The sequence below is a fragment of the Mus pahari genome, chromosome 23 (assembly GCF_900095145.1).
Source record: "Mus pahari chromosome 23, PAHARI_EIJ_v1.1, whole genome shotgun sequence".
NCBI lineage: Eukaryota > Metazoa > Chordata > Mammalia > Rodentia > Muridae > Mus > Mus pahari.
In genome coordinates, this window is record NC_034612.1 from 9112359 (window position 1) to 9124720 (window position 12362).

General features: G+C 45.7%; 1 long non-coding RNA gene across 1 annotated transcript in view; it reads right to left on the reverse strand.

The window, feature by feature from the left end:
- Positions 1–6584: 6584 nt before the first annotated feature.
- The window catches only part of LOC115063081, a 19894-nt gene continuing 14116 nt past the window's right edge, over positions 6585–12362 (reverse strand). Inside the window, exons 2-3 of the long non-coding RNA XR_003842966.1 lie at positions 10368–10531; positions 6585–6833 (exon numbers count right to left, since the gene is read on the reverse strand). This is a non-coding gene — a long non-coding RNA (uncharacterized LOC115063081). The remainder of the gene's footprint in view (positions 6834–10367; positions 10532–12362) is intronic.

Here is a 12362-nt window from a genome sequence, read left to right on the forward strand (position 1 = left end):
GCATTCCCATCGCTCAGAGATCAAGTCCCACCCCCACCCCCACCCCCTTTTATTTCCCTCATAGGCTCTTTGCTTCCTTGTGTGGGTCTTACCTCTGCCTCAATTTCTTCCCCTCCTTTCCCACCTATAGAACAAGTCCATCAAGCACCTGATCCTGATATGCTGCCTCTGGCAATTAAATGGCAGGAGTGACGCAACCCTCCGAGTTGTGTCTGCGGCAGACATCACAAATCAACTACCTCTTCTCGCTGAGCCAGAACATGTCCCCGAATCCATCACCACACAGAACCATGAGTACCTTAGAGCAAATATTTAGAGTTGACAAATGAAACAAAGTTTCTCCAAGACCCCCCCCTTTCCTTTCCTCTGCTTTCTCCCTACTCCCCCATTCTAGTATGTACAATGGTACGTGGTGAAGATAAAGCTCTTCTTTTTATTTTTTTTTTAATTCCTGTGACCCATGTGATGAAAAGAGATTATTGGATGGATGCTCAGTCGTATATGCTACATCTGTATCAACTGCTCCACAGCGGTGGGTAAGAGAGCCTGGGCGGACTGCAGCGGGTAGGATTGGGTAGAAGACTGTGTAACACTGTCTCCTGGCTGTGTCGTGGCTACTCATCCTTTGACCCAAAGCAGCTGTGACCATGTGCACAAGGCATGTGGCTGAACTCATAAACTTTTCCTCAATATCACAGTCATCAGGAACGTAGGCACGATTCTGTAAATAACCCCTTACCCATGTCCCTGTGAGCATCCCTAATGATACTCACTTGGGTCTGGAAAACATAAGGAAGCAGAGGGAGGGTTACTTGGGAAGAATAAATGGATCTGCAGGAGGGGACAAAATGGGGTTGTGTATGTGTGTGTGTCTGTGCGTCTGTGTGTGTGTGTGTGTGTGTGTGTGTGTGTGTGTGTGTATGTGTCTGGGTCTGTGTTGGGGGGGCTAAATATGATCAAAATACATTACACATATGTGAAAACACAATGAGACCCAGTATTGTGTATAATTAATAATCTATGTTAGTCAAAATATTTTCAAAAGATGTGTTTGCCTACCTGAACTTGTTCCTGTTTAGAAGCAGTTAATATTGATGAGAATGGAGATACATGTGCCATTAGGCTGGATGGTAGCACTAGGCTGTATATATATATATATATATATATATATATATATATATATACACACACACACACACACACACCCCACCCTCCACACACACAACACATAAACACCCAAATCTACACACATAAACACACATGTCTACACACGTCTACACACACAAACACCCATTCCTACACATATACACACACAAACATATGTATATACACACACACATCCCACCCTTCACATACAGACATACAGAACACACACAGATAAACACACATGTCTACACACATACATGTACACATGTGTATACACACACATGCGCATGTACACACACACACACACACAAAACGCTCCAGCATCAGGGCCTGGAAGGCCGCCCCTCTGCAGCCTGCATGGTGAGCCTGGCTCCCTCACAGACTAGTGACAGGGATACTAACACCCAGAGGCGGCAGAGAAGGCCTGATCCATGTAGGGCTCTGACAGGACAGGCAGCTCTGTGTCTCCTGCCAGCTCCTACTAACTCAGCGCAGCAAGGAGAGGTGGCAGACTCCTTGTCCCCTAAAGCCTCGTCGGCCTCACCCTAATGATGCCAATGTTTTGACAGAACTGAGCAACACAGCCGGTAGGTGTGAAGTTGGAATTAATTTTCCTCTGAAGGTCAAGTGTATTAATGAGCTCTTGGCTGGTTCGGGTTGATGTTCCTTTTTGCTCTTTTTTGCAAGAAGAAGAAAATGCGGGAGATGGGGTGCCATTTCCTAGAGCTCTGCTGTCCTTTCCTCAGAGGACATGGCCTCTTTTCAGAGGCACAGTACACCCAGTGGGCAGACATCTGGGCTCAGCTCCTGCCTGCCCTGAGGACCTCAATTCCCACTACATTTGATGATGTTGCACTTGACAGAGTTAGTGTTCAAGAATAATTCATTTAAATAGATGAAAATTGAGGAAACCCAAGTGGGGTTGTATTGCACCTTCTGCTGCTCATGTGTGATTAATAATGTCTGCCTAATCGATTATCACTGTCTGCCTTGGGCATAATCTACAGCACGTTGTCACAGAATTTGGAAATGACCTCATGGCATGTTAGCCGACGTGTAGACTCATGAGTTCACGACATTGTTAGTTGACATGATGGATTCATGACATCATGTATGTTAGCTCACAGGGTGGATTTATGACATCATGTGTGTTAGCTCACAAGGTGGATTCATGACATCATGTATGTGAGCTCACAGGGTGGATTCGTAACATCATGTATGTTAGCTCACAGGGTGGATTCATGACATCATGTACGTTAGCTGACACATTAGACTCATGATATCTTGCATGTGAGCTGACATGATCGATTCATACATATGTTACCTGACATCATGACCTCGCTCCATATGTTCTTTGCGACATGGACTTGTAGTCCCCACGCAGGGCTTCAAGTTCGTGATTCAGCTCTCTGCACCAATCTGTACACATAGACACATTCCGCCCTGTGCAACCTACCGTTCTTCTCAGTGACACCCAGCAGATTGGCGATGACCTTAAAGGCAACAAGGGTGCGCTTTAGGGCAAAGGCACACCTCAAACAAAGGTACAGCATTTGGTTGTTGCCCTACTGGGCATGATACAGTTGAGACCGGATCCTCAAAGGCCTTAGGGATGATGGGTTCATGCACATGAGAACCAGCGCTAAAGAACAGTGTGAGTGTGTGTGTGTGTGTGTGTGTGTGTGTGTGTGTGTGTATTTTAGATACATATCTTAGCCTTTACATCATCCACAAAAGATCTGCCAAGAGAGGCCCATACACCAAGACGCCAACATGAAAACAGCCTCGTTCCCCGAGAAGGCCTCCCAAAGACCAGTGACCAAATAAGTAGATTATATTTTAAAAGGACGTTGTAAATCCCACCCCCATTAAAATAAAGGGGAGGAGGAGAGGTCGCCAACCCCCCCCCCATCTGATGTTCATTACCGTTTTTCATAGAGTTGCGTGGCTGGAGAAGGCCAGGGCTTAGCAAAATAAATTCTGCAAAGAGAATGAACTCTTCTCTCTAAGCTTGGAGGATTTAGCAGAGATAAAATTCCCCTCCTCTGTCTCAGTGAAGCCCCAGCAATTGCTTTGCAAGTGGGGCATCGCCTCACGTCCATCCTCCACAGCCCATTCATCTGTTGCCATCTCCCAAACCAAAGGATTTGTGATCAGAAACAGCTGGGGGTCCCTCCTGATCCTGCACCTGAAGAGGGGGAAAAAAGGCCCACGAGGGAGCCTGACCTTCTTACAGCTTAACAGGTCCCCAGGAAGATACCCACCCCCACCCCCGGGAATTCAGATGCCTCTGCGTGCCAGCATAAACCTGAGATGGGAGTCTCTGTGTGTTGCTAATAGCTAATCCAAGAAGGCTCCCCTCCCACGTTCTCCAATATGGTCAGATCATAACAGCTGGAGTCACTGAGACTGCACTCCACCGCATCCTGGTTCTGTGGTCTGACTTTGAAGTGTTTGCCACAGGCTGCTGGGTGGAATCCTCCCTTCCCTGCTGGTGGGGCTATCTGAGGGAGGTTTGGAGAATGTTTTTAGGAGGTGGGACCTACCTGGATGGCTCCTTAGGAGTCTCTTCTCCCTTTCTACTTCCTGAACCTCACGCTTGGCTTTCTGTCTGCCAGAGGAAAAAGAAGCCCTGCTGTGACACACTTCCCACAGCCATAGTGTTCTTCCCATGTGCCAGGAGCCACACCACCGCACACTGTTTCTGCCATGATTTTGCCACAGAGACAAGAAAGGTCATCCACTCTTTCCTGTGGTTCACTTCGTTTCTTCACTGAGCAAGCCAACTTAATGAGTAGCACCCTGGACCAGCACTGCAGTAAGCAAAGCAATGCCCCTGCCTCGTGGAGCTGACAGTCTCAGACTTTGTCTACTCCCTCCATTTGCCAGTGTAAGGAGCTCTTCCCGCTTCAGGGTCCCACTCAACAAACATCTCAGACTACATCTGTTTACCCCAAATCATTCTGTCACAGACCCTCAGGAGAAAAAAAAAAAAGGGAGTTATGTTCTGCTTAACCATTCCTTCCCCAGTGTCTCTTGTGTACGTGATGTTCCGTCTGGTGCATACCTGATCAGGAGCTGATATGCCAACCTAGGTACAGACAGCTTACGTTGGGGAGTGGATGCTAGAGGGCCTACCTGAATGTATCTGAAGCATTTGTGTGAACTCAGATAAGTGACTTAGCTTCTCTGGCCTCTTGTTGCTGTTCTGCACAGTGGGAACCACACTTACATGTCTGCAGAGGGTCTCTGTGAACACTAAAGGATGTATCTGGACAATCAGTAGCTAGGGTATAGAAAGGATTCCAATGATCAGCCTCTAGTCACAGTGTATTGAGCACAGTTTTTTGGGGTTTTTTTGTTTGTTTGGTTTTTGTTCTGTTTTGTTTTGGGTTTTGGGTTTTTTGTTTTGTTTTGTTTTGTTTTGTTTTGTTTTGTTTCGAGACAGGGTTTCTCTGTGTAGCCCTGGCTGTCCTGGAACTCATTCTGTAGACCAGGCTGGCCTCGAACTCAGAAATCCACCTGCCTCTGCCTCCCAAGTGCTGGGATTAAAGGCATGAGCCACCACTGCCCGGCTTGAGCACAGTTTTTAAGAAAGATTTCCCCCCCCCCTTGGTTGGGGGTGGGGGTGGGGGTAAACCCCTGAGCATTTTGTCACAGAGATGAGAAAGGCCGTTAGCGTTTCTAGTGGTTCATTTCTGCATTTGTTCAGTGAGCAAGCATTTGGCAAGCAGCGCCCTGTGCCAGCACTGGGGGCACAGCAGTAAACAAAGTAATGACCCTGTCCCATGGAGGAGACAGCCCCAGACTTCGTTGTCTCCCTACCTGCTTTGTCTACCCTCGCCTCTCACACAGGACATGGGCATGGGAAGGTAGATGCTCATGGATATTATAAGAGGTTGTGAGATTCTCCCTGGAATTGGAGGGACAACTAGATGGGCGCCATCTGATAAAGTGGGGGGGGGCTTGAACTTTGGTCCTGCACAAGAGCGGTGAGTACTCCTACCCACGGAGCCATCTCTTCAAGCTCTTATTAAGTAAATATTGATTGAGCGTGGTGACTGACACCGTATGCTATCACCGGTGTCTGGGTCTCTTTTCCATGCTGAGAAGGGATACATCCTGACCCTGTTGCATGAGGAGAGGTAAGATGTAGGCTGCGACCAATCAGTACGGTCAGAAGTGAGAATGGAGGTGTCTAGTAGAGGCTCAAGCCAACCGACGATCCTGGAAGGGATTCTCTGCATCGGGTTGAGCTGCTGCAGGCAGTGCCCTGTGCTCCAACTTCCCAGCTTTGGTGAGCTGTCATCCAACCTGGGGTGGGCTCTGGTGATGTAGTGGTCTTTGAGTCACTTCTGCTCATGTAAGTAAAGCTCAGTAAATCTCATTGGTTCACCAAATTGGACATGTGATTGGAAAAATCATAGCTTTGATCTGTTGTGGTCTTCCTTTCTGAGGTGAGCAGGTGTGTGTGTTGGAGCAGGGGGGTTCCCTAGAAAAAGTCCTTCACGCAACAGCTGCACAAACCACCGGCTTCCAGCACGTGCCAATCTGATAGACTCAACTCAGCGTTTGAGTTTCCCTTTTTCAGATGGGTCAAGCAGATGACCGAGAATCTTAATGCGGATTCTCTTCCCAACACTTATCAATAAGCAAACGAGAGAGTGAGATTCTTTTCTTCCTTTCCTTCGAGTATAAGAAGCCAAGAAAAGCAAGGGATTCCCAGTCAGAAGGTATCCTTTGGGACTGTCAGTTTTATTGGTTTAAGTGTCCGCGCATGCGTATATTGCGCATTGAGCAAATCCACGCACACCCTCTCCTCTCCAATCCTTTCCATATTCTCTCCATCACTTGATGCGCTGTTTTTTTCTAAGCCCCCTAAGTCTGCTTGGTGCTGCTGCGCTACGAATGCGTGTGCGTGGTCAACCTATAGGATCCTCATCCCTGATGAAAACTGACATTCTTCCTTTCCTGGTAGCTTCCAGTTGTCAATATTTCCTCAACCCAGCAGTGGGATTTTATGACTCCCTTCCTTCTCGGTGCTGGGATTTGGGCTAGCTTGATCCTGTGTAGGTTTTGTGCACAAAGCATCCACAGATACTAGGAGTTACGTGTGCAAAGGAAAAGTCCTGTTCTCCATAGTGTTCCCATGCCTCTGGCTGTTACAACTTTTCTGTGAATGCCTTAGTTGCTTTTCTATTGCTGAGATAAGACATCACGTCCAAGGCAACTTACAGAACAAAAAGTTTATCGGCTTCTTACAGTTTCATGGCCAGGAGCATGGCAGCAGACAGGCAGGCCTGACACTTGCATCACAGCTAAGACCTCACATCTTGAGACAGAATCACAAGGCAATGAGAGCTCACTGAGAGTAGTGTGGGCTTTCAAAACCTCAAAACCCATGCCCCTCCCCCATACCTCCTCCATCAAGGCCACACCTCTTCTTATTCCTTTCCAAACAACTACAGACAAAGCATTCAAATGTATGAGCCTGGGCAGGGAGGGGGGACATTTTCCTTTAAACCACCACATTCAATGCCCTGGCCCCCATAGACTAGTAGCCATCTCATAATGTGCAAAGCATTTATTCCAACTTCAAAAGTCCCCACAGTCCTTCACAGTCTCACTGCTGTTTAAAAGTCCAAAGTCTTTCCTGGGACTCAAGGCAATCTCTTAATTATAACTCCCTGTAAAATCAAAAAAAAAAAAAAAATTATATACTTTCAACATACAATGGCACAGAATATACATTATAATTCCCAAAGTGGAGGAATTGGGGGGGCGGGGAACAGTGAAGAAATTCCAGATCAAACACGACTGGAACCTAGCAGAGCAAACTGTGACTCCTGTAGCTTCATGTCTGACGTCAGAACACTTAGATGTGGTTCTCCTCCTCCAGCTGTGCTGTCTGCAGCACCTCTTAATATCGGAGGCATGGCTTGTAGCTTAGGATCCACGTGTCTATGCTGGGTTCTTGATGGGACCGTGAGGCCTGGGTGGAGACTACAGATTCCTCTTCCATGTCTGAAAACATCAGTTGGAATTGGGTGAGAGCATGGACCAAGGGGCCAGGACCTTAAACAGGAAAATAATACCGGCTTACATAAAACAAAGAAAGGGATGCATACAAATCATTGCAGAGGGTTACTTGACCTTCTTAGAAACTTTAATTGCTGGTAATGGGTAGCCTATTGGCTGGTATTTTATTAGCACTAATAGATTTTTACAGGACATTTCTCACTCCACTCTCCAAGAGCCTCAGGAACTCATTAAATATTTAGAAGCACTGTTCAGAGTTGTTCAGTTAAAGATGCCCCTTCTGATGAGGTTTCCCGCAAGTTAGAGACCCGGAGAGAGGAGGCCAGTGCTGGATGGATGCTCGCTGTCAGTCTGAGCAATCACAATCAAGAATGTTGACTGAGTGCTTGCTGCGTGCTGAGCACTGTGCTCAGCGATTTGTATCTGCGTGTTAAAAATAAAGGGGCTCAAGAGATGGCTCAGCATGTAAAGGCACTTTGCAGTCAAGAATGAGGACCTGAATTCAATTCCCCCAGGATGCACATGATAGAAAGAGAGAACTGACTCTCACAAGTCGTCTTCTGACCTCCACATGTGCACTGTGGTACACTCATGGGCCTGTACATGCAATAGATAGATAGATAGATAGATAGATAGATAGATAGATAGATAGATAGATATAATTATAGCTAGATAGATACATAGATAGATACATAGATACATGATAGAATAATAGATATAGAATAATAGATATAGAGATAGAGAAAAATTCATACATACATAGATAAGATAAATAGATACATAGTTACATAGATACATAGATAAATACATAGATAGATAGATAGATAGATAGATAGATAGATAGATAGATAGATAGATACATACATACATACATACATACATACATACATACATACATACATGGGAGGGTCACTGGGTGGGTGGGTGAATAGATAGACAGACGGACAGATAGACAGATAGATGTAAATATAAAACTAGGGATTCCACAGTCTCTGATACTCATTTAAGGGGGAAACTGAGGCTTCAATTTCAAATGTAGTAGGGATGGAACAGTGGAAAAGAAGTGGAGGGTTGCTTCCCCAAAGGTGCTTCTGGTTAATGGTGTGGCCTTGAGCAGGTTATTAAACCCTCCTGAGCTGTAGTTTCATCTTTACACTATAGAGATTCTTCATTTGACAGGTGAGGGGATGAAGTCACAGGTCAGAGAATGCAAAAGGAAGAAAAATGAACATCCAGTTTCCAGTTAGTGATAGAATGGTATAACTCACCTAACCCACTTCACCGTCATGGTGTTCAAAGTGTGTCTCTGCCATTTAATTGGTGTGTTTAGGCCACTTATACTTAGTGCAATTGTTTATATCATGAGATTTGAGCCTGACACTTCGTTGCATGTATTCTTCCTGTTGCCTCTGCTTTTTACTCCTGGTTTTCCTTCCTTGTCTTCTTGTAGACCATTTAACTTTTTTAACAGTCCACTTTCACATATCTATGTTAAGTTCGAGGGATCTCTGTATAAATATTTGTTGTTTCCTCCAGGCACGAATACATATTATTTCTTTGTATATAGAGTTTATAGTTATTAGGTCTTTTTTTTACAAATGTGACAGTTGTTTATGTCTTCCACAATTTTTGATTTTTAGAAATCTGCATCAGTTGGGTATCCCCCCCAAGTGCATAAGAAGTGGATTCTACTTAGTTGTTTTAATTTTTTTGCTTGTGTGTGCATTTAAGTCCTATAAGATTGACAACGATGTGTCTGTAGGCACATTGTTATATTATTTATGTTTGAGGCTCATTGTATTTCTTTAGGTTCTGAGAATTCCTTTCCTGGGCAATTACCCAGCTCTTATAAGTCCCCCAAATATTATTCTACTGAAGTCCAACTTGGAAGACAATGAGTCTATTAGGCCTCCTTATGGAGCATTGTGAGGGAGTGCTCTCTGAAGTATTGGTGACATCAGAACTACCATACCCAGAAAGCCTCACCTTAACATGGATCGAGCCTTCCCCAATCTCCCCTTCAGTTAAATATCGACAGTCTATATACTGCAGTACCTCTGGGGATCCTGAGATCAACGGCTATTAGGATTAGAGCTACAGTATAACTTAACAAGAAGAACAGCTAGAATCTCAGGTGAGGATCCAGTTACCCGGCCACACCCACCCCCTTTGTGAGGAGCATCAACAGCCAACTGGCTCAACCTGGAGGAGGGGAGTTCTTGCAAATAACTGTAGCTGTTCTGATGAAGGTGCCCATTGGTTGTTAGCGCTCCAGAGCCAGAGTTTAACAACACTCAAAAACATAGATTTGCATCATTTTCCAAACTGATGGGATTTTTTCCTCTGATAGTTTCTTCAAAAAAATTATTTTCAATTTCATGCTCTTCTCTGGAACTTTGAATGAATCTGACATTAGATTTCTCTTGTTGTTGTTGTTGTTGTTGTTGTTGTTGTTGTTGTCTAGAAGGCTTTCAACACTCTACACCTTCTTGGAAAAAAATCTCTCTGTGGTTTAGATTGTCTCTGTGGACTTGCCTTCAAGCCCCCTGCTTCTTTGCTCCCACAGAACCTGTCCCTTGGGCTTTTTGCTCAGGGTAGTATTTTTTTCACCACCACCCAATTCCCACCTGGCTTGTTTCTGTGTCTTCTCCCATCTGGCTCGTTTCTGTGTCTTCTTCCTCTTGCCTGAACCATTGCCTCCTTCACTTCAAGTCACTTCCCAGGGTTTGTGTCCTCTTGGGCTTGACATCTGTTGGTTGTCGTCTCCTATTTGACTTGAGATTCTCCTGCTTTGGGTATGGGGAGCAATTCTGGGCTACACACTAGACATTTTTAGCAGAAGTTTGTACATCTGCAGTTCTAATTTCAATCTCCTGGGTTTTTTGGGGTTTTTTTTGTGTGTTTGGGTTTTTTTTTTTGCAAGTAGCCAAACTGCTTAGGTTCTGGCTGACTTCTGTATGCCCCAGTTTGAACAGCGATTAAATTTTCAAATTTCTGGCAACACAGTATCCTGTGTGCTACCTAGAGGCCAATAGGAAGCCTGGGTGGTATGTTCTATAGCTTAATTCTCAAAGATCGCTCCCCCCCCCCCCCGCTTCCTCCCCTGTGACTCTGCTTTCATTCATGGTTTGTTTGAGGGCATGCCAAGGGCTTCATACAGACTTGGTTAGTTTCTTTCATACTTCAGGCAGATGGTTGAAGAAGCCCTGTGGATGGCTCTCTCCTCTCTATAATCCTTGCCTCTCTTCATCCTCCATTAGGGTGAGGAGGATCCGCCATGTTTGCTGTCACTTGAGGGCAGTTAAGGAGGTCTCTGTTGTCATGATAAGGGTAGGAAGCTTCATGTCTGCAGAGAGAGACATGGGGCAGAGAAGGTCAACAGGGCTACAGGAGTTGGTGAGCAGGGAGACGAGGATGCCCCATGTTTATGTCTCTTTAGCATCCTCCTCTGTTCACAAGAGGAGGGGTGTAGTCTCATACAGTTCCTTAGACTTGAGCACTCGAGTCAAATAACATGGACTTCTGATCTCTCCCTGGTCTTTAGCTGAGATTTTACCTTTCCTTTTCTTTCCTTTCTTCCCCTTCCTTTCGTTTCCTCTCCTTCCTTAGAGCACGCGTGAGCATGTGAGCATGTGTGCATGTGCGTGTGCATGTTTGTGTGCATGTGCACATGTGTGTGCGCATGAGTATATGCATGTGCATTGTACATGTATGCATTTGCGTGGGTGTGCGTGTGAGCACAAGAGTATGTGTGCCTGTGCATGTGCATGTGTATGCCCCCATGTGCACTTGTGTGTGTGCACATGTGCATGTGTGCGTGTGTGCTCTGTGTGCATTTGCATGTGTGCAAGTGTGTTTGCCTGTATGTGTGCGGGCATGTGTGTATGTGCTTATGTGCATGTGTGCTCATGTGTGCTCGTGTGTGCATGTGCAAGCGTGTGTGTGTGTGTGTGTGTGTGTGTGTGTGTAGATTCACATTGTTTCTGAGCTGTGGCTATACTAATGTCTAAATTTGCATCTATAGGAAACTGCAGCTTCATGTCTGTCACCTCGCACCCCTGCTCTCAGTGTGGTTTCAGTGTAGTCACAGGGTCTAGCTGCTTAGTAGGAGTAACTGAGCAGTGAAGCAAACTGTCCCTTTGCCCCACTCCAGTCCCCAAGAGAATTCCACACCAAGAAATATCCACATGTTTTTTTTTTAAAAAAAAAAAAGTCTCAAGAAAATCCTCAGCATGGCAGTCACAAACCTGAGTCCAAGTTTGGGAAGTCATGCGGTATCTATCCCAGCTAAACCTACCTCCTTAGTGTGGATTCTGCTTAAGGATGGCACTGCAGCCATTCTTTTTTTTTTTTTTTTTCCTTTCCACCTATGTGCATCCCATTCCCCCCTCCCCAGACAATGCCAGCTTGGTAGATCATAAATAGTGAAGTACCTTTCTGGTGTTAACAGCCTAGTGAATGGAATTATTAGCTGCTTCCTGGAGATAATTACCCGGGCACTAAAGTCACTGTGAAGTTTGAAAGTTTGGGCTCCCCCAATGCGGAAGAAGGACCTATGTAAACCCAGAAGTAGTGAATTAACCGAGAGAGCGGGGGAAGGGCCTACCAGACACCTTCCAGAGTGTGGGCAGAGGAGGGGAAGGAGGAGGAGACACTGAAGAACACAAGACCCCACACTGTCGCACTGGTCCATTACAAAAAGAATCCGCTTTCAGCTCAGCTTTGTTAACACAAAGCTTTTTATCTAAGGGGCTCAGAGAGCTTTGTTACAGGTAAATATTCTCGTCTCCTGCTCAGAATAGGAGAGATCAGGGTCAGGGAGATTAGCAGAGCCGCCCAGTTAAGGTCACACAGCGGCAAAGTAGAGACTGACAGAGCAGCCTGTAATGGTGTTTGTCTGTTGACTATTGTATCAGCCTAAGACTCCTGGTGTGGAGGGCAAGGGTCCAGGAGGAGACAGAAACTGGCCAGAGACAGTGTGTCTTAGCTGAGTGTCATCACAGAAGGGACTGGGGATAGGGGTGGGGGGAGCCGCTGTTAAGTATGGGCTCCTTTGTTACCCAGACCCCATGCTGAGAGTCTGGAGTGTCAGCAAAGTGCAGGGTTTGCACTGCCTGCTTGAAAAAAAAAAAAAGAAGAAGAAGATGAAGATGAGGATGAGGACAAGGGAGGGGAGG